Genomic DNA, 22,897 nt, shown 5'->3' with positions numbered 1-22,897 from the left:
GCATCAGAGCCCAGTGGTCTGGACAGACATTGCTTTGGGTGTGGGGTGGCAGGGAGGCAAAGCTGAGGGGAAACCCTGGTTCAGAAGAAGAGAAGGCAGACACTTGGATGGAACTGAGCTTTACTGGGGCGTGTGTTGTTTGGGTTGTAGATGAGGAGTTGGGCAAGAGGCTAGTATGTCAGCCTTCCTGTGCCCCATCTACTTGGCTTACTGTGCACTACGACTTTTAAAACAAGCAGAAGCTGTCGGTGGGACTAACACTAACATCATCGTACGGAAGCCAATCTTTCTTTTATGATCCTAGGAGCTACAAAGGCTTTGCAAGTCCATCCTATGCGTTTCTTCTTTACATTTTAATTAAGATGTAGGAAAGAGAATGATGGTTGAAAGAAGCTTCCACCTGATAAAGGTATTTGTACGTCCACACATGTGTCTGTGTCAGACTGAGTAATAGGCCTTGGAGGGAAACAAAAAAGGAGATCTTCATCCTATAAAATGATGTACATAGTGATGCTATTTTCAAGTGACACCAAGCTTCGCAGTATAGTCCCTGCAAAGTGTTCCTCATGAATTTAGAGTTGTTGGCTGAAAACAATTTGGAAAAATGCACAGGACATATAGTATAGCTAAGTTTTACCTTTGTAGCTAGATTAGAAAGGACATTTGTTTTTATTCTTTTATGTGACTTTTCTTTTTGTTTTTTTTTTTCCAGGCAGGGTTTCTGTGTGTAGCTTGGTTGTCCTGGCCTCAAACTCACAGAGATCCACCTGCCTCTGCCTCCCCAGTATTGGTCTTTTATGTGACTTTATAGACCATGTGTGATAAACATGTGCCTAATGACAATTCCATCCATGATGGAGCACATGTTCAGTGTGTCTAAGCTGTGGAAGTACACAATGAGACCCTCATGATAAAACTGGCTGCCATGCTTTTCAGTGTGCATCTGCTGTTCAGTGCACCATGACTTTACTTTGGCAAGAGGGGATACAAAGTTACCTCTGCTTTGCCAAAAGGAAACAATCCTCTTTGGAGTCTGACTTTTTCTAGAAACTAGACTAGTTAATACACAGGACTCACATAATCATCTGACTTGGTGCCAATCAGGTATAGAAAACGGGAAAATCTTCTAGACACAACAGTTTCCAATCAGCAGCTGAGGGCTTCAATAACCCAGCAAGCTTGCAGAGCCTTATGGAGAATGGCCTGGGGAAGAAGAGCAGCAACACAACTTAACATACCCACTCTTTGCACTTTCTGCCAGGACTGCTGCAGACACCAGGCCTTCTTGTGATTGGCTGAATGGGGTTCCTAGAAGGGCAAGCTGCCCTTCCAGGGCTCAGTGAGCTGGAAGGAGCCCATGTGATAAGATAGCCACATCAAGATTAACGTATGAATGGAGTCAGGTCACGCTGAAAGGCTGGAAGCCCTTCCTCACCTGGGTTTCATCTCAGAAAGAAAACAAGTGCCCCCCACCCCCCAAAAAAGCCTGTGAGATACAAATGTGGCAGTGGCAGGCTAGTGCTAAGAAAATGCCCTACAAAAGGCTATGTACCTTGTGGCCCAACACCCTGGGGGCTTTCCCCCAGCCCTTTGGCCTGCTTGTTGTCTGTTGTCTGGGGAATGCTTTCACTGACCCTCTCTAGACGTTCCCACTTTCTCTGACATCCCCTGTAACCCGCTGCCATGCAATGCTACGGCTGAACATGGACTTCTCTCTTCCCCATCGTCCCCTCCCAGTGGTTTCAGAGAGTTGCGGCTTGCCCACCCAGTTGTTTCTCTCTCAACCCTAGTAAAATGACCCTCAGGCTTCCTTCTGAGTCTGTTTTTTAAAAAATCCTATTCATTTATTTGGTGTGTGTGTGTGTGTGTGTGTGTGTGTGTGCGCGCGCGCGCGCGCGCTCGTGCCGTGGTACAGGTGTGGCGGTCAGAGGGCAACGTTCAGGAGTCAGCTCTTCCCTTCCACCATGCAGGTTCCAGTGATCACACTGAGGCTGCTGAGTGGCAAGTGTCTTCTACTGCTGAGCCACCTTGCTGGCCTCTGAGTCCACTTTAAAAATCTTTTGTTAATGAGACTAAGAACCCACAAAAAGGAACCATGAATTCCCCTACAGTAGGGAGAAGTGTCATTTCACTAGTGACAGGTGCACCCACAAAGTCACTTCTTTAGCACTCAGCAGGCTGGAGGCCATTGGAATAAAAGCCGATAAAGCATTTATGTGGCTAAGGCTATGACTTGGTAGGGGACTGTGCACTGCAATACAGCTCAGCCTATTTGGAGACCCAGAGGGAAGGCTCTGGAGGTTTTGATTAATGTATTAACCCATTTCCCATGTTTGCAACATCACCTCCCCTTACTATTAGCATGCATGCAAAAAAAAAATTGGTTTTGATGGTCTTGTGAATAGAATGTAATTGTGGACAGAGTCTGCTCTAAAATGATCAAATCAAACATTCTTCTAAAAACAAACCAACAGTACTGGCTCTAAACCTGTGTGATGGTCCCCGATGACCGCGGAAGCCAAACACACAGGTCCGTGGAGTCACTCCTGAAAGCGATGATATCACAGCTGACAGATTATTCCTAAAACATCTCACCCTTGATTCCGGAAGTGACACAGTCCCTCAAGAATGTGAGTGAAAACACATGCTGCTGTTCTCTATCCTATGCCCATGTCTATGATGGTGCAGGGAGACCTTGTGCCAGAGGACAAGGAGATGCTTGCTTCAGTGTTCTGGTTAATGACAAGCAGCAGGTGCCTTTTTTCTGAAGGTCCCGCCAAAGCAGTTTCCACATTGAACTATAACACGCTTAATTATTCTCAGAGATTCAGCACATAAGAGGCCAAAGTTGCCACCACCCTCCAGGGTCCACCCTACCCTCACAGAAAACCAGATCCACCTTGTTTTCCGAGCCTTGATCTCTGAAAAGGGAAGTGGGATGTTGGGGCACGAGTGTGTGTGTACATGCATGTGTGCGTGCGTGTGTGCATCTGTGTAAGGGCTGGGGTGGGGAGCTGGAAGGCTAGCTCCTCGAGGGACCTTCCAGGTAGCAAAGCCTTCAGTAAACACGCCAGCATCGGGAATGAGGCACGCCTGACCCTAAGAAACAGGATGGCCATCAAGGAGAGCTCCAGTAGTTTTTCTCTGTGTCATTTTGTCTAGTATCGGTTTGCTGATCTCTTCTGGGAAAGTGTGTCAATGTGCCCCTGCAATGACATCACCAGCGCTCATGGGGTGCATGACATCACACCACCTCACTCAAGGTCAGGCGCTGCAGGTCCACGTGGATCTCAGAGCTGAATTCACCCTTGGTTTCTTCTCCCTTAGAGTTGCTGGGTTTTTCCTTTCTATGATAAAACTTTGGTTTTGCTGTTCCCCCACCCTACCCCCACCTTCCCAATAGCATTTGAGTCAAAAATCTTTGTAGTTTTGCCATGTCTAAGTGAAACATAGAGTTAATTTCCAAGAAGGTTTGAAAAAAAAATGTGGTGTGAGGATCAGGGGCTGACTGGTATGTGCTGTCCTTGAGTTCCAAGGGTTTCATTGAGTCTTTATTCTGGTTATACCATTTCTTTAAACCAAAGTTCCACGTGTATGGGTATGTGTGCACACACACAAATAACCATAGCAGCTTAGGGGGATCATTCAGTAATTTAGAACATTAGCTTTTGAGCCATCTAGTTTAACAAAACTAGAAACTGTCCAGCTGTATCTGTCCATGGGTCTTTATATATGGTCAGTACCAGAGATAAAGTCTAAAGACAACCACGGATCTGAAAAAAAAAAAAAAGCATGCTGCTAGTTCTAATGAGAATCTGCTAGCTGCGCTCCCAGGCTGTCTTTCTAGAAACAAGAAGAAGCAAGAAAAGCAGAGTTGGGTGGACAAATCCAGTGCTTCCCACGGGACTGCAGGCTGGTCACTCCCTGACCTGTTCTGTGACTGATGGGCCTAATAATGCCCAGCCTTCTCTTCACAGTACAGTGACTGGGTGGAGGAAGGCCTGTCTTCCCTGGCTTTTCTTACATGCCCACCTCCACCAAACAAGACAGACCTATTAGGAGCAACAGTCAGACATACAACCCCATGATACTGCTCTGGGCTGCACTGGCCCAGCAACCTCCCTGAGATCACTGCACCCCTCCTTTCACCCCAGCAAGGCAACAACATCCACTATGCCACTGTCACCGTCAATGGCAAACTCCTTTGATGGCTTCAGTTAGTCACGTGTTTCACTTCACCAAGGATTCCATCCCTGCAGCTGAGTCTCCACCCCCCACAACCCGTCCCCGGCACCCCTCCCCCCATCCCCGCCGACTATGTTTGGGGGAAGAGAAAAAAGTAGCAGGACGAGAGGGCAGTGTAAGGTGCCACTGCACACCCCCAAACCGTAGCTTTGATTTCAAGAGTCAGCATTCTTGGAAGGAGGAGTGAGCTCTGCTGTTGAGTTGACTTTAAAAATCATGTTAAAATACAACAGAAAATACTGGTGTGCTCATTTTCAAATGCGCAGCTTGGTGATATTAAGAGCACGGTCATTACTGTGTAGAGAACAACGTCAGCTACCAAAGCATAACCTTTCCAATCCACATGCTGTACCCATTAGACAACGAACCCCAGCCCTCCGCCCCCACTGACGGCAACCACGGTTCTACTTATGAATTGTATGATTTGACAACGCCAGGCACCTCGCATGAGCAACAACACCAACCTATTTCATTTAGCATGACACAGTCGGGTGACAATTATCTTATTAACGGTAACCATTCTCAATTCTGATGAGCTGGAATAAAATAACTGGAAATCTCAAGTGAGTGGCGACATATACCGCACCCAAGAAAAATGTTATAAATCATGGTGCTTTACCACAAATTTAAAAGGCTCAGCAATTTCTCAGATGTTTCCTAGACAGGATGGTACCATCATTACAATTTTATGTTTACATTTACTTAATGAAATAAAAGAAAAAAATACTTAACATGTCTACATCGAAAGCTCAGCAACACACAACACGCTCACAGGCATGTGTGCAGAGCTGAATGTCCACTTACTCGTACCCAACTGTCTTTAGCCAAACTCTTGCTTTTATTTTTAATCAATATAGAGTAAACTGTCTTTGTTTTTGGCATTGACGTAGTTAGCCTTTTTGGAAGCTAACACAGTGATGAGCTGACCTGAAAGTAAGGCAGTCCTTGGAAACCCATTATTTAACCTGAGCGTTGTTGATGGGTTATTTACTGGAGATGTGCCTCCCACCTTGTGCCTTTTGTAAACGCAGTTGCATCTGGTGTAGCAGGGAGCAATGGTACCATGAAGATTTACTTTGAAAAGGAGCAATGGATTCTCCAACCCAGGGGTTGAGGGTCTAGGGAGGACTTTCCCTTTTGACGTATCAATCCTGATACGCACACCGGCCAAGGGACTGTGACCACTGCTCCAGGCTAATAGCTGCACCATTATTCTGACCTAAAGACTAAGGGCAAAGAACGGGCAGCATTCTAGGAGGAAAGCCAGCATGTGATCACGGCGGAACTTTTGAGATGAAGCTGCCGGGGCAGACCCCAAAGCTGTTTTCTGAGACACATGTCAATATGGTGAGTACAGGTTCTACACCTCAGTGTACTTTATATTAAAGCATAGAGTGTCCTCCCTTCACCATTCAGCTCCCCCCAACATCCCCCCCCCAACACACTTGAGTTAAAGCAGTGATTCTCAAAGTGAGGGCCTTGGAGCAACTACATCACTGTCACTTGGAAACTGCTAGTAAAGCAGATTGCTGGCTTGGCACCAGATCTACTGGCTCAGAACAGCCGGTGTGATTCCATGCAAGCTAATGCTTGAGAACCACTGAGCTAGGGAGGCACTAATAACGAGGGCCCCAGGCCTTGTTTCTTGCATCAGTTACAATTCTTGTGATGTTTCGTTAAAAGAAAGGTAGCTTTTGTGTATTTTGGTTATTGGTATTGTCATTTCACACTTCCTTGTTCAGTTAAAGCAAAGAAATCTTAGTAAAAACTTACATGTAATTTCCCCAGATCCTGTCCTGGCTTCGAGTCTTAGGATGCCGGTAGCTGGGCAGAGGAAGAGATGAGGAGGCTACAGCAATCCATTCAGACATGGACCCCAAAGCTCGGTGAGGCAGCCTTGTGATAGATCAGTGAGTGTCCACCTAGACCCAAAGGAAAAGCGCATTACTTTAGTAAGTGCTGCACGTGCTGCCTCCCCCGCCTGCGCCTCACAATCTCTACTCCAACCCATGAGCGAACGATACAGTACTCCACTGTGGTTCTGGTGTTCCTCTCGACCGAACCACATAGACAGAGCAAGACAAATCCCCTGGGTGCCAGTATCTGGGCTCTACTCAGGCGGACAAGCTCCCCTTATCAGGTGTCATCTTGAGCAGACATCTTGGAGGCGGCCAGTATCCAACCATCCCATTATCTCCTGCTCCATCTCAGAAGGCTCTCTTCAACAAACTCAGTAAGGGGATGTCCTAACTAGCAGGGATTCTAGAAGAAAATGACTAACTTGTGGATTCTGAGTGGCAGTGATGCTTCAAATGTGTTCATTTTCAAAGCAGTCTGATTTGGTTGGCTCTAGCCCAACCTCGTATCCTCATAGCAGACTTTCAGAACTATTTGTTTTCTCTTCTCTGATGATGAGCTAATGTTTGCTGCAGAACATAGGTAGAGCATAAGGGAAAAAAAACAACCAACAGTGAGCAATGATAATCTTGACCAATCAATGACTAGGGGTGGTCTGTGGTTTAGGCTCCTAGCCCCTTCAGTGTAATTCCTGGGGTTAGATACAATACGCCATTCAGATTTATTTTTGATTTGGGAGTATAGGATGTAACTATCACTATATTATCCTTATAGGCCTACAACTACTCTTCTTACCTAAGTTAAGTGCCCCCACAGCTAAGGAAGTGCTGTGTTTCTATGCAAAAATAGAGGGTCACGCATTAATTGGGACAAAATAATACCTCACATTAATTCAGGCCAGGATTTTCTACCAAAGAAGCTTACACACACACACACCACACACACACACAACTGGATTGTGGACCAGTATTATTATCAGATATACAATAATATTTGGAGATTTTTTTCATAATTTTTTATTTAATTGTGAAATAAAATGTGAGTTGCTCGAGAGTGAGCATTTCCCCAAGTTGCTACAGTTATTACAAACATACTTTCAAATATCTCTGTAATGTTATAATACTTTAAATGAGGAATTATTGGTGTTTCCCTCCACTTTCACTGGAGGTGACACTGAAGGGTCATGGGAGTATTAGGTTGTCTCAGTTTCTGACCGTTCCTTGGGATCCTAGAAAAACAATGACCAGGTTGGTGATGTGAATTTCAAAGGTGTCCTGAAAAGTTTTTTCTTTAATTTTTTGAGGTTCTATATATTTTTATTTTATGTGTTTAAGTGTTTTCTTGAATATATATCTATATATCATGTGCATGTATTCCAGTTGTGTGAATTACTTATGGAGGCCAAAAGATGGTGTCAGATCCCCTGAGACTGGAGTACAGATAATTGTGAGCCACCAAGTAGGTGCTGGAAACTGGGTCCTTTAGAGGCACAGCCCATGCTCCTTTTAAATTTTTTTCTTAAAAAAATAATTAATTTTATTTTTTATTTTTGAGATTATAATTTAATGAAAACATTTCTTCCTTCTCTTTCCTCCCTCCAGACACTCCTCCAAAATCTCCTTCAAATTCATGGCCTCTTTTTTCACTAAATGTTATTGCATGTGTACATGTATATATACATATATACACTCATACGTATATTCCTAAATATAACCCGTTCAGTCTGTCTAATGCTACCTGTACATAAGTTTTCAGGGTTATCCAGATGGCACTTGAAAACCAACTGGTGTGCTCCTCCCTGGGGAGGACCACCTCTCCTCCTCCCCCCACTGTTTCTGGAAGGGTACAACAGCAGTCTTATCCATAAAATCAACCTCTGTGTTCAGCACATACAATTAACATAGCTAAGATTTGAGAAATCAGGTGTGAACACTTTTTATTGTATTTTGAGAGCGAACTAAACTCATCTCTTTCAGTAATCTTCCATAAAAGTCCTAGCTGTCCTATTACAACGATTAAAACAAAAAAGGACCAAAAGAGCAAAGATGTATCAAGAAGTGGACTATTTGTTCATTGTGACATCCTTTCTAATCTGGGAAGCATTCTCATGATACTTAGGAGTCTAAATGAATAGAATGGTTTATAAAACATTTCTTTTGCCACGACCAGGTATATAGTTAATTTTGTGAGTTCACCAAATTTATAGGGTATAAAAAAAAATAAAGTAGTGAGGAAATGATCCTCAAAGAGCAGACTTTGTTTCTCCTAATTGCTTGGGGACAGGGAGGGAATAAGAAACAAAATTGCCACTTGTAACAGGAACACTTAGCAGAAGCTCTTCAGACGCTGAAACTGTACAACTAGCATTTGCAAAGCTAATTACAAATCTGGATTCTCTCATTTTAAAAATATACTTCAAAGCCGCCCATGCTGAACCAAAGTCTGTGCAACTGGCAGATTATCAAAGTGTAAAAAAAAAATTGCATCACTTGGGTAAAGCAATAACTTTCAGTATCACTAACTTCTGAACTGCAAAATGCCACAGGCCGAAAACTAGCAACGCCACATGGTTCTGTTACCATACATTTACAAGACTTCATAGTTCCTAAGTCCTGAGAGACACAGCCCTCTGTGTCACAGTGGCTTTGCTACATGGGTCAGGTGCTCAGTCTCTGAGCTTAACTCTTTACAAAGGGTTCTACTTAGGATTAAATAAGGCGGAAAATACATTTGTATATATGTGAATTTACACATATATGTGGATTGGATTTTTAGTTTTATAAATTATAAGATATAGATTTAATGTTAAAGATCATCTTACTTTTTATTAACAATGTTGACAGGCATTAGATTATTAATCCCCATTTTACAGTGAAGGAAAGACACAGAAAGCGGGAGATAATAAATGAGCGAATGCATGCATGCATGCATACATACATACATCATACACACATACAAATACATACATACATACATACATCATACACACATACAAATACATACATACATACATCATACATACATACATACATACCAGGTTAAGTTGTATTTCTCAGTTTGCCACAAATTAACTGAGCGACTCTTTGGGTCCTGATTTCTTGGAGGACATGAAATGATTTTTAAGGTCTTCTTGGGGCTGATGGTTCTATCATTTGGTACCTAGCCATGACAGTGACACATGAGCCTTTAGAATGATTCTTAGGAAGTGGCCCCTCCTCAAATCCAAGGCACCAAGAAACCAAAAGCACCAGCCACCAATCTGGTGCCCACAGTGCTGGGGCAACACCCTGCAGGCCCTGTCACCTTCCAGGATGGGACAGACATTAGCTTACTCATTTTCTTGGGCTGAAGAAGGGGTTAGGAACCTTAGGGAAATAACCAGTGCCTCTAAAGCCTCAGTCAGAACAGTGGAGAGCCAGAGTTTTTGTTAACTTAGACACTTCACTACTTTAACAACTGGTATAACCAAACGTGTATATGGCTGAGTGGTATTTTGCTGCTGTGGCCTGACTGCTATTTGAGTACCAGTCTCAAGCAGATACATAAAAGGGCTTTTGTGTTCAGTATATGCTATGGTCACAAAGGATCTTCTTAAAAGTCCTGGGGCCACTTCTTTAATTCTCTATGAAGACAGAAACCTCAGCATTTGCACAGCACAGCACAGCACAGCACAGCACAGCACAGCACAGCACAGCACAGCACAGCACAGCACAGCACAGCAGCCTCGGTGTGGCTACCAGGTAGCTGGAGGCTAGCTAGTAACGATAAGAAACTGTTAAATTAAGTTAAATAGCTGAATGTGGATAGTGGACAATGCAGCTATAGGACACTGCAGTTTTTTGGAAGTCTTTCAGGCCCAGGGACCAACACAATAGCACGTAACACCTCTACGCAGCCGGTAAGCTCTGTGACCTCTTCTGAGGTGGATCAGAGAACCCTGAAGGCTTCCTGCCTTGATGGCATCTTCTAGCTAGACTGATTTCTGAGGACCTCACACATGGCGTGGCTCGCTGGACGGTTCTTAGGAAAAGGGTGGCTGATGTGCAATGGTACAGCTACGCCAAGCATGACAGCCGTCCTTTTTCATTTCTTCATACTTACTGTTAAGGGAAGCTGGGGGGAAGTTCAGAAGTAGATATGTGAATGGTTTCTAGTCATTCATTTCCAAATAAAGTAGCATACTACAAGTGTGGGAAATTATCTGTACATAATTCCCTCTTGCACAATCTTAAATTTACTTAAAAGAAAGGCTCTGCAGGACCTGCATTCTTAAGGTGGGAAAAGTAAATGGCATTTAATTACATAAACAGTCATAAAAATGTTCAAGTGGGTCTCCAGCTCTAAACAGTGGGCAAGGGAACATTTGTACCAATTAGCTGTGAAACAATTTGGTTTTTCTGGAAAGTTGTATGGGTGAGGCTGACTGCATTCCTTGTCCTGGACAGCTCATCTCTTAGCTAAGAGCATCTTAGTGGCTTTAATAGGATGTGATGAGTTACTTTCCCCAGGAGGCTACAGGTGGGGGCACTCTCACCCACGCCATAGATCGCATACTAGCAGAAGGATTTCTTCCAAACAGAAAGGTAGCTCGGTGCTCACTTACAGCCCTGCTCCTCTAGTGTCCTCCTGCTGTTAGTCTCCTCCCCTAATGGCTTTTTCCCACCTTCCTGGGATGCAGGGTCACACAAAGAGCAGAAAATGGAGTGCTCAGAGCATTAGTTCTGGCTTGCGCTGAGCCGGAATGCACAGTGCCTAACAACCAAGTATGGCAGCACCACGCTTTGGGAATAATTGTTTTCAAGACCTTTCTCTCTCTCTTACCAAAGTTATCTTTTTAAAAAAATATTTATTTCTTATTATGTATGCACGCACACCTGCAGGGCAGAAGAGGGCATCAGATCACATTTTAGATGGTTCTGAGCCATCATGCAGTTGCTGGAAACGGAACTCAGGACCTCTGGAAGAGCAGGCGGTGCTCTTAACCACTGAGCCATCTCTCCAGCCCTACCAAAGTTATCTTATGAAGGGAAGGACTCACTATGTTAGACAGCAGGAGCTTCCTCACCAGAGATACTACATGGAAGGTTCTAGTAGGCCAAGGTGAGTTTTCTGGTTTCAGGATACCACTTTGTGTCCAAAGTCAGTTTACTGATTTTTTTTTAGGGCTAATACCAAGACTCACCCCCATTTCCACAGGGGCAGGACGACACATTTCCTGCTTCCGGTTCAAGTGCCAAGGGAATGGATAGTGGTCAGAAAACCAAAGTTCAAAGATTAATTTCAAAGAGAAAGGTTACATGTAAAGACTCCTTTCTACTATGCAACGTCACCTCTCAGATGACCTGCAGGCCCTATATCACAAACGTTTCTGCTAACATGTTAGCTACAGGTTCCCTGGCAAACATGCTTAGAGTGTTCCCAGAGCCCGCCCGTCCTTAGATCAAGAAAGACTCAATGAGGCTACCATTTTGAGGCCAGAAAAGCTTTAAAAAGTGATGTGTCAACTTGGTGTTAAATTTTGGAAACTTGAGATATGAATTTAGAAATTAATTTTCAAACAGAATTTAAACATCTGCTTGGGAGAAGATGGCTGGACTACAGATGTTGTGGCTTTTGTGTCTTCTTCTACTAGCCTGGGAAAGCAACACAAGGAAGTGTGCTCTGTGCTGCCACTCAGAAAAAATGGGGAGGAAATAAAGCTATTTCAGTAGGATGGGAAAAAAATGAAGTAAGATTACACACACACACACACACACACACACACACACACACACACACACAGAGGAGATAGAGTCATATAGACAGACACATGTACAACACAGACAACCACAGGCATGCACACAGGCACATATCCCTAGGGGCTGCCACTTACACATGTCAGGTGCTGGCACCTAGTTGTTCTGCATCTGGGAAGCAGTTGCTGGGACACAGTATTTGGAACATCAGTCCACCTCTTGTCGAGCCCGAATTTACACTGCCTAACAACCAGGGATTGGGTTTGTTTCCAGATACAGCAAAACTCAGATCTTATTCATCCTATCATAAAGGAAGCTGCAACCTGAATTACCTGTCACTAGCAATTTGGAATAGAGAATTATTAGAAAAGAGAAATAACTAAGAAGAAATGTGTCAAAAGCACCTAACTTGGAAGGCTAAATCCTAGCCTTCCGAAGGCTCTGTAACTAACAGACCCCAGCTTGAGGGCACGGCATCAGCATTACCACCGTGATTTCTCTTTCCTGAAACTTCTTTTGGAGACCAAGCTGGAAATTTTACAGATGTTATTAGCACGTTTGGAGGACGAAAGAAGCCTGGCTCAGGTAGCCAACATGCCTTACCTAAGGTTCCCATGGCTGGACAAAGGGCCTATCCAGGCTCGCCCAAGGAAGCAGCCACCCCTTTCCTATACAACACTGATCTCCATTACCACTTGGGGAGAGTACACTCTTCTCCTCAAAGGAAGGATGTTTACTTCCCCTGTGCATTAGCAGTAAAACAGCAAAGCAAGGTGGCAAGGCGCCAGGTGTGTGGGAGTCTGTACAAAACCGATTGCGTAGTTTGTCAGGCTCCTGCACTGCCAAGCATGACAACGTATAGATGCCACCTCACCCCACTATAGCTTCTTTTAAAGAAGCAATCTCATCATCTTATCAGAGTTCTCTCTAGGAGTGACTGTAAGCATATGGTGTTGGCCCATGGTTGCTGGATATCACAGCGAAAAATCCATAGGAGCCATCTCATCCTGAGACCCAGTGTCTGAAAGGCAGCCCCAACAATGCCCATGCAGAAAATGTCTGCAGTCTGTTCTCAAAAGGCATTGGGGGGTACTAGTGCTCAAGTGACTTCAAGGGTAATATGTCACATAGCCAGAAGCCAAGTGCACTGTGCGTTGCAAGTGGGCATGTCTCTTGGGGGCTTCTGTTAACTTAGTGGAGAAAGCTTTCTTGGATCTTGGGTGGACAGCACTGATGCCTTAACTTCCTCCTGACCAGTACTTGTGGAGACCTTTCTGCCTCTTTTTAAGACCTGCAGTCTTCTAAGGTCTCTGCCATCTTTCTTCTAGAAGCCATCCAAGTCCTGCAAAGTCCCGCCCCTTTCTACAGAGCTGCACATGTCTCTCAGCTCCCCCTGCAGCGTTTGAGTCGCCTTTGGGCCACCCAGGCTACTTGGGTGCGGGTGCTGCTCCCACACTCACAAGTCAGTGTGCTCCCGAGCTGACCCTGTGAGAAGCTGCTGGGTGCACACAAGTATGGCAGCCGAAGCGAGGAAGGTTGAAGGAAGTCTTGCCAAGAGTCTTAAAGGCAAGTGAGGCACATGGCATCTCAGGGGCATGTAATGCACCATTGCAACAGAAGACATTACTGTGGACCCAAGGGCTCCCGCAGAAAACCCATGAGTTACCTTTGCTCCTTACTAACATCGAGGCCCTCAATGAAGGCTGTCCAGTCTACCTTCCAATTGCATCTCGCATCTACCTACTCCTCCTTACCTCTATTTTATCCCCTGTGATTTCTCACCCGGCTCCCTACCATTGCCACGGAAACTGGCCTGTCCTTTTCTGCTTCTCTGGCTTGTAGGGTCCTCAGGATCTCTCTGGGTTAGAGAGATTCTGATTGTGTAGTTTTCATGCACAGACTTCTTTTTCACACAAGGTAAATAGATCTTCCCTTTGCACTATCCTATCTCAGTTAAATTTACCACTTTAAACATTTCAGATAAATGCTTTAGTGGTAATAGGAACATGTTTTTGGGTTGTGTAACCATCACCACTGTTTATCTGATATAATGCAAAGGAATGAATATTTTATAATGATCAAAACCAAAAAATAAGACCAAAGCCTTAGGGCGAGAACATGAAGGAAAAGGCACTTCGATGGTTGTGCTTCCTTTTATACACAATCTTCCCTAGAGATCAGGTTCTCAGTGCCACATTCTTCGCTGTTTTATCCATGTTTGACACCAGGGCTGTGGGAATGCTGGTCTCCATGCGGAAGAGGAGCGTTGGGTATTTCCCTAGGTCATGTACTGGTTATGGCCACATACACAAGCAGCAAGGAGCCCAGGACATCCCAGCTTTCCAGGTTTCCGCTAGCAAAGGATGACTGAAAGGGCATTTTTTTGGAAAGACAACTTGTTTCCCCAACATGCTGCATCTAGACGGGGCTGTTTTTGTCACTCATTTGTTTCTGAGCAGGGTTTCAAAGTGTTGACAAAGAACATAAAGAGCATCTCTCAGCCACTCAGTATTTAGTTCAACTCCACAATGTACTTAGCAAGTAGACTATTTTTCTTCCTTTCTTGGTTTAATGACCTCAATGTACCAACATCCTGCCTTACCTAATTCCCTAACAAGTCCTATCAAATGCCAGGGCAGAATCAAGCTGCCCGCAGGCAGTGAGATCATGCACTAAGAATTCATTTTTATTCCAAAAATTGGGAGTGCCAGACCACTCAGTGTAATGTATCACACAGCCAGAAAATTAGCCTGGCACTCTAAATAATGTTTAACATTTCTCCTATCAAAGGTCCTTTTACAACCTGATGACTCCTTCCTCTGGGAAAAAAAAATTAACACACACACAAAACCTCTCCATGTGGTAATCAAAGGTTCAAGGACCTTTTCAGGTCTATTAGGGATTCCTCTACGCAGCTGTGAACTCCAGATTACAATCTCCCATAAAAGAACAAGGGTTCACATTGTTCCAGGGCCCGGCGCTGGACCTATGTCCCCGGGGCAGCCCGTGGCGATCTCCTGTGGTACCTGTTTCCTCAGCACTGGCTTGGCTTAAGGAGCATCATCTGGCTTTTGATCAAGCATATTGTTAACACAGCTGCACCAAGGTGACAGCTTTGGCAACACCCGCTCCTCTGAACAGTCTGTGGTGTGCTGGTCTGCCTGACGGTCTTAGGGTCCGCCTCTCCAACACCATCTTAGATCCTACCCAACCTCCTGTCACTTTCCTTGTTGATCTTTTCACCGTTTAAAAAAAATTAAACCGGATTGAGAAAAAAAAATAGTTAACAACCTCCCTCTTTGAGTTCAATTCTTGTGTTCTCTGTCTAAAATATCATTTAGCTTTTCGCAGGCTGCTCCCTGAGAGTAGGCCACCTGCTCCCTGGGACCACCAAGTATTGCTATCTCTGTTCAGTCCAGGCTAGGGTTTCTTCTCTAGAAGCAAGGTGGTGAAGCAGACAGAGGACCAGCCAACTGGGAGACCAGTGACCCAGCTGGCCAGGTAATGCAATGAAGGCTCAATTTCTGGAGATGAAAAGAACCAAGGAAGCCAATGTCAACTTGCAGGACATACACCCTAGCTTCTAAGATCGGAGGGCAAGCCAGTCAATGGTGGTGCCCACTCCTTTCCTTTTCAATTCTCCACAGATGACTCTCATACCTTTTAGAAGAAAAGCCCTAGTACTCCAGAAAGCCAAGCCTATTTATGTCCAGTTTTCAGTGTTTTTCAACAGGTTTATTGAAATACAATTTGTGTGCTGTAAAATTCACAGTGGTGACATATATGATCCAGTGGTTTTTAAAAGCATATCCAGAGCGTGAAATCATTACTATTATTTAATATCAAATATCTAATATCTATAACACCTAAAATGAACTCTATAGCCATAAGTTATCTTTTCTTACCCCTTGCCCAGCCTTTGGCAAACAGTAAGCTAGTTTCTGTCCCTACATGCTTGTCTATCTTGCCCCTTTCATATAAATGGGGCCATATGCTATGTGGCCTTTTGTGCTTGGCTTACTTTTACTTATCATGGTGCTTTCAAAGTTCACTTAGGATGCAGCGTGTGGCAATCCTTCATCACCTCTGATAGACAAATGATGATAATCTGCTGAATGTAGGTGTGATGGCATAGCATTCTCGTTTAAATTAGAAACAACCCTATACCCTTAAGCATTTGAATGCTTGATCAGCGCTACTTATGGAGGCTTAGAAAGCTTTGGAGGAGTATGCCACTGAGGTGAGCTATTTCTAGTTTGCTCTCTCTGCTTTGTGCTTGCTGGTCAAGGTGTGAGCACTCAGCTTCCTGCTCCAGCTGCTATGTGTACTGCTTGCTTCCCTGCTTCTTTGCCGTGATGGACTCTTAACCCTCTGGAACCCTAAGTCCAAATAAACTCGTTCTATAAGTTGCCTTGGTCATAGTGTATTATCACAGAAATAGAAAAGTACCTAATAGAGCGTATTATAGTTTAGGTCTGGATTGCCCGCCCCCCCTCAAGGCTCGTGTGTGGAAGGGATGGTCTCCAGTGTAGCACTGTTCAGAGGAGACTGGATCATGAGGGTTCTAACCTCATCAGTGGATTGACTCATTGATGGGTTTACAGCTGAAGGGATGGGTCACTAGGGCTTAGTAGAAACTGTAGGGCAGGGCTACAGAGGGAACAGATTGTCAGAACCATGCATGGTCTCTTTCTCTCTTTCTCCCATAATGTCTTTTCACCACAATGCTCTGTCTAACCACAGGCCCAGAAACAACAAGTGGTCAAAATAAATCTCTCTCCCTTTAACTTGTTTTTCTAAGTATTTGGCAGAGTAACTAAAAGCTAACAGAATGGATATTGGTGTGGTTTCCATGGTTTGCCTGCGTGAATACTATCATTCAATGAACATTTGTGTTGTTTCTGCTCTTTGACTAGGTGAATAGCATTCCTGTGAACATTCATACATAGTCACAAACTGGACATGTGTTTTAGATTCTCTCCTGTATGTTCGAGAGTAGGGTTGTGGAGGTCAGTGGCTACTTTGTTGTGTTAGCTTCCTAAGCCACAATGGAGAGGGTGCACATATTCTGAGAGTGGTGAGAACACATTCTTCAAATGATCTGGACATTTACTAATGCAATCTTTAGGTAAAGCATATTGCCGTCTAGAATTGGACTCGTTCAATCAGCTGAAAGCCTTAAAGGAAAACAAAAGCTGATCTTTCTGAGGAAGAGGGACAGCAGACTGTCTTTACACTCGAAGTGCTACAGCAACTTTCCCTGGTCCAACCCCACAGCTTAGATTTGTTAGCTTCCATAATTGTCTTAATTTCCTAGCTACTTTTCCTGTTCCTGTGATAAAAAATTATTCCTATAAAAGTAACGTAAGGCTCAAAGGGTTTCCTTTGGCTCATAGGTCAAGGCTACAGCCTATCATGATAGGCAGAGCATAAGGACGGAAGCTTGAGGCAGCTGGTCGCACTGAGTTTGCAGTCAGGAAACAGATGATGACTGTGGGTGTTCAGATAGCTTTTCCCCTTTTATGCAGTCTGGGATACCAAGCCCAGTGAATGTGCAGCTCCTACCTGGGGAGGTGGGTGTCTTCCTACTTCCATTAACCTATTAAGCTAATTCTTCAGATGCCTACCCGGGCTAACCTAATCTAGCAAAGCCCCCACAGGCTTGTCTCCTAAGTGATCCTAGACCCTGACAAGTTGATAACATTACCCTCCACATTAACCATGCAAGCCAGCTCTTCAAAAACACATGCATTCTTTATTCTTCCTTACACATGTATGCATACATGCCCCTTCTATTTCCCTGGAAAATCTTGACTAATTTACCCTTCTATTTCCCTTGACTAATTTACTGGGACATACACTTTTTCTGTATCATTGTGAGCAACTTTCAAACTGTTTTCCATAGGATTGCACTCTCTTAGAGCCCCATTGGTAGGGTCTCCACACCCCCACGAGCACTGTGGTATTTTCTGGACTACCTATCTCACTGGGGGGTAATGTGATATCTCATTGTGTTTTTTATTTTTATTTTCCTAATTATTAACAATGTTGAGTGTCTTTTCATGCATGTATGGGTATCTGCATGTATTTTTGAGAACCATTTTAATTCTTTGTTATTTAATTGAATTATTTGTGTTGAATTATAAAAATTATTCACACACTCTAGATACTAAGCCTTTGTTATCTCATCCATTGGATTTGTCTTTTTTTGCTTTCTTAATGGTTTTCTTTAAAAGCACAGAAGTTTTAAATTTTTATATAGTACCCCTTACTTATTTTTTTTTTCTTTTCTCCTGTTGGTTTTGAAGACGGTGTTTCATGCCCAGACTGACCCAGAACTTGCTTGCTATGTAGCTGGCCTGTAGCTTGAGATCATCCTTTCTCTACGTATACACCCTGCCCAGAGAGTCTGTTTTCTTCTAGGAGAGCTAGAGTTTCTGCACTTGGCTGTACTGGGACAGCAGTTGTGTGTGGAGTAAGGCGGAGTACTGTGCTGTCTGTTGAAGTGGCTCTATAGTGTGTACTAAAATAAGGAAGAACGAGTCCTCCAACTTTGTTCTTTAAGATCGAGCTATTCTGGGCCCCTTGCATTTCCATATGGATTCTAAAACCAGCCTGTCAATTGCTGCAAAAAAGCCAACTGAAATTTTGATGGTGACTGCTTTGAAAATGTACAGTTTGGGTAGCACTGTTATCTTGGTGTGTCTTCTGATGTATGAATAGTGGATGCCTTTCCCTTTATTTAAGTTTTCATAATTTCCATGGTGTTGCTATAGATTTTGGTGTTAATATGTTGTGTTCTTTCCCTTATATTTTTGTTTATTTATTCTTGGGCATGGGGGCCTCACTATATTCCTCAATCTGGTCTGAGTCTCTCTAATGTGCACTCAAACTTGAGGTCTACCTGCCTCTGCCTACCGATCTCTGAGAGTAAGCGTCCCCATTATGCCTGGCTTTTTCCCCCTTAAATTCATTCCTAAGTATCTTATTCCTTTTGATGCTATTATAAATGAAAGTTTTACTTTCAGTATTTCATTGTTAATATATAGAAATAAAGTTAACGGTTGGACGCTAACTTTTCAGCTAGTGCATGCTTGTGAGAGGGCATATGTCTGTATGTAAGTGTAGGCATGCACGTGGGGACTGAAGGACAACTTCTTGGAGTCGGTTTTCTCCTTCCATGGGCTCCAGGGATGGGGCTGAGGTCTTTAGGCTTGGGCAGCAAACACATTCACCGTCTGAGCACTTCCCTGGCTCACGCAAGGTGTTGTTTGACCCTATACATTTGCTGATCTTGGCTGTTCAAACAGTTTGTCACATGTACAATTTCAGGGGGTGGGTTAGAGTCTTAAGTACTTTTTAGTATTCTGAAGCACAGGACAACTCTAGTCCAATAACCCAGAGCTTTAAGCTGCACTGTAAATAAATACAAAGGGCTCACACCGCTGGTCCCTCCCCTCAGCAGGTGGTGCCCCTCCTCTAGACACAAGCCAGGAAGCATTCCTCTCTGCTGACAGCTCCCATGGTGACTAGACGGGTGAATCATGGGAAGACAGGGGCCTCTTTCCCAAAGAATGCTGTTATAGGGAGAGCTGACGTCACAGTTCCCTTGTCTGTTTATATGGGTACCCACAGGTGAGGGAACCATAGGTCTGGCCTTATCATTCTCAGGTGAAAGAATTTCAGTTTCCTTCCTTGAGAAACTGTACTCTGGACTCCAGGTAGAGCCATCCAGAATTGTCCCAGAGACTCTGTGCTTGCTTCCGCTGAGCTACTTCCTCTTCCCAGAAACCTGGGGTTCTGTCCCAAAGCACCTTATTTTGAAGGGCAATGGTGGTTATTTTCACAGACACCGACTAAGCCTGATACAAATGGTAATTACTTCATAGCAGACACACTCTGCTCCAGCCAGCCACCATTGAGAGCTGCTTTGCATCTTTGATCTGTGAGTCACCGACTTGAGAAAGCAGCTGCCCAGAATACCCAGGCATATGAAAGGATCAAAATAACACACTTTGATTGATTCAGAGAGTTATTTTCTACCACACTCAGCCTGAGAGTTTCTGCGCTGTCTCTGACTAATTGGGGCTGGGTAGGAGCCGATCAAGCCACAGGCTGCACTTGGGAGACCATCTCTTCCCTCAGGCACAGCTTCCCAGGAGTAAACCCCAGCGCACTCTCCCTGCCAAGATGCATCCACAGGATGCTCGTTTGAGTGTAATCTGGGTATCAGAGTCATCTTTTGAAGGGATCCTAGAATTTCGGTGTGACGAAAATCGAAAAAACATTTTAGAAAGAAAATCGGATTTGTGTGTAAATGAAGAATATTCCTGAAAAGAAAGGCTGTTACGAAACTGAAATCTGGAGACCGCGGTGGTGCTAGGTTGAGTCATCAGTTCCCCTTACACCCTAATAATCGTCGGCTCTTTGATCACAATGACTACTCTGGGTGATGCTTTTCTTGTTTGCTTTTTTCAGTACTTCATTGTGTAAACAGGCTGCCTCACCACCTTCGTGCAAATATGCTTACACTTGGGGATCAGAGGGAACATCTGTCAGAAACAGATTTCATGCTTCTCTGTCAACTTGGGGAAATCTGAATCGCATTTCTTGGTAATATCCCTTTCAGAGTTCTTGGAGAGTTAAGTGAACTTCTATTGGGAGGGCGCTTGATGGCGAAGTGTGATTGCTTTCTACGTAGGTATCTAAAACCCTGTTCCGAAAACATTCAGCTCCAGTAACTATTAACCGAAGCAGGCATGAATTAGTTTCCACTCTTCCAGACAGGAGTAGGTAAATCGGCTGAGTGCTGTGCCGTGTCAATGGGACGGTAGCGGGGAGGGGACTGCATCCTGACCCTTCCTCAGCACCTACAAAAACTCTCGGCTCTCAAAGGCCCGCTGATATTATTTCCTCACGCTTTTGTGAGATTGCTTGGTCTGGAGGAGACAAAGGAGAAGCTGGGTGGCAGTCACCGAACTGTCAGGTTCCTCATCCAGACCTTGTGTCAGAGATGTGGGATAGGTGGCCCGTGCAGCAGAGAGCATGGCAAAGCCTGAAGGATAGCCACAGGAGGTCTCTGGGCAAGAAACCTTACAAACACACCAGCCCCACCTGTTTCTGCAGCCCCCCACAGCACCGACACCTATCTTAGGGCCCGGTTGCCTTCTTGCAAAATGGGCCAAGTCACTCTGGTCTTTCAAGTGAAGGCAAAAAGCTGTTCAAGTGCTGCCCTGGCAGAAGAGGAGGCTCAGAGAAATGGCCACAGGTAGCAAGGCCCTATAGCCAGGCAAGAAGGGCCTCGTTCCACTTTAGTGAGACCAGACAGTCCCTTGTCCCTCGCCCTCCTTGCTTCTCCACCCAGAATTTTCTCCCAGGGGTCTTAAGAAAGACTCAAAGGTCTGTAGATACCTTCCTCCAAAGTCTTTTCTCTAGGGCAAGCATCTGCCACCAGAGATGCGATGGCTGAGTAGCCTGGGAGTCCTCCAGCACGCAGGACAGCTGGGTGTGGGAATGGGAAGGAAAGCAGGAGAGAAGGAGCTGTTGTCTATTGGTTCCCACGCCACCATGTCTCCAGTTCCAACTCTAAATGCCTGAGTAGTAAAAATAGACATGTCTCAGATAATCGGTTTGCGAGAGTTATTTGTAACATTTTAATATTTAATCATGTGACACAGGGGCCAATAAACTGGGTTTGTGCCAAAGGCCTACAAACGTTAGAAGCAGACATGTACAAGGCCATGTGTACAAGAGTTGGGGCAGGGGCGGACACAGGTGGACACTAGTGGACAGGCTATGACAGGCTACAGACACTGACCCTCTCAAAGCAGTAAGAAGCTTAGCCAGCAAAGCCTCCTTCACGGTGAACGCTATGCTGAACGGGGCTGATCCAGACCTCTGCCTGTTTGGTTGTGCTGGTGGCCAAATGTATCAGTGTCTTGCTATGGGCCACACAAGCAAAGTTCAAGCTTAAAACCGCTGCTGCCTTCGTGCCTGGGTTTTTCCCCTCCATACACACTAACACGTTCAGCGGCAGCTTCCCTACAAACTTGATGGGACCAGCCGGGACCGAACCAAGAGCGGCTGTGCATGGTGAGCAAAGGGCAAAGCAGGCATGAAAACAGAACACCAATGCTAAGGCTGACCCACAAGCAGTAATTAAGTAGCTGTGTACGAGGGCGTAAGGGATCCATCTTGAAACCCACGTGACACACCCACTTTGTGGAATTTCCCAAAGTGATTTCAAACATTTGTTGCTTCCTGCTTTGCAATTCTTTTATCTATTTATAGGGGGTGGCAGTTCTACAGTTATACCATTGACTAAGGACAGAAGACACGGAAAGGGCAATTTTCCTAACTTTAGTCATCAAAACATGCTTTGGAAGCCCTACATTTAGACTTTACATCCTAAATCTGGGACTCAAAGCTTTGAAGTAATTAGCTCTAGCCTACCTCAGGTTGTCCCCTGGATCACAGTGACAGTTTCTCTCAGGGTTAACAGCCTTTGCAACAACCTTTATGCTTTCTGTTCCTCTCACTGTTCCCTACCGGAACAACAGATTTCAGAAAGGAAAAGTAAACAGACGGGGGCTTGTGGCCTCTACCTATGCTCAACGCATTTTCCTCTTCCTTCCTGAGACAAAGACAGGACTTGAGAGGAGCTCTGGTTTGAAGCTGAAGTTTCATCAAATGGCTAAAGTGGCTGAATGATATTTATCCCACAAAATTATCCTTGAGAGGCACAAGCAGCAAGGCATGGATGTCCCAGTTAATGAAAAGGAAGCCTGTACTTCCAAGAATAAATCCTACCCAAAACCAGAGCATCCGGGAGCTGTCTGGTACACTCTCTATTAAGGACTAAACAGCAAATGGTTGGCTCTGACTGAACATTCCCAATGCGTAGAGTGATACTACCTCCCAGACAGCCAAGTTCATCTTGGAAGCCTTTACACACAATGTCTTGCATACATCATTATAGAGTTTTCTCAGAGGCAAATCTGCCTTGTGCTAGCCTAAAAACACTGTTTTTTTCCTCTAGGGAAGAGACAACAAGAGTGACA

At 44.5% G+C, this 22,897-nt stretch overlaps 1 protein-coding gene across 2 annotated transcripts in view; it reads right to left on the bottom strand.

Moving 5' to 3' along the window:
• Nucleotides 1–22,897, bottom strand: part of BACH2 (BTB domain and CNC homolog 2) — a 349,262-nt gene that overhangs the window by 161,746 nt on the left and 164,619 nt on the right. For both annotated transcript variants that reach the window (XM_084779400.1, XM_084779401.1), the window contains one exon: nt 6,019–6,167. The gene's annotated coding sequence lies outside the window, so the exon portion shown is untranslated. The remainder of the gene's footprint in view (nt 1–6,018; nt 6,168–22,897) is intronic.

The sequence above is a fragment of the Acomys minous genome, assembly GCF_964271855.1.
Source record: "Acomys minous genome assembly, chromosome: 1".
Taxonomy (NCBI): Eukaryota; Metazoa; Chordata; class Mammalia; order Rodentia; family Muridae; genus Acomys; species Acomys minous.
The sequence above is the reverse complement of the archived record's forward strand: the minus strand, read 5'-3'. Positions and strand labels throughout refer to the sequence as shown.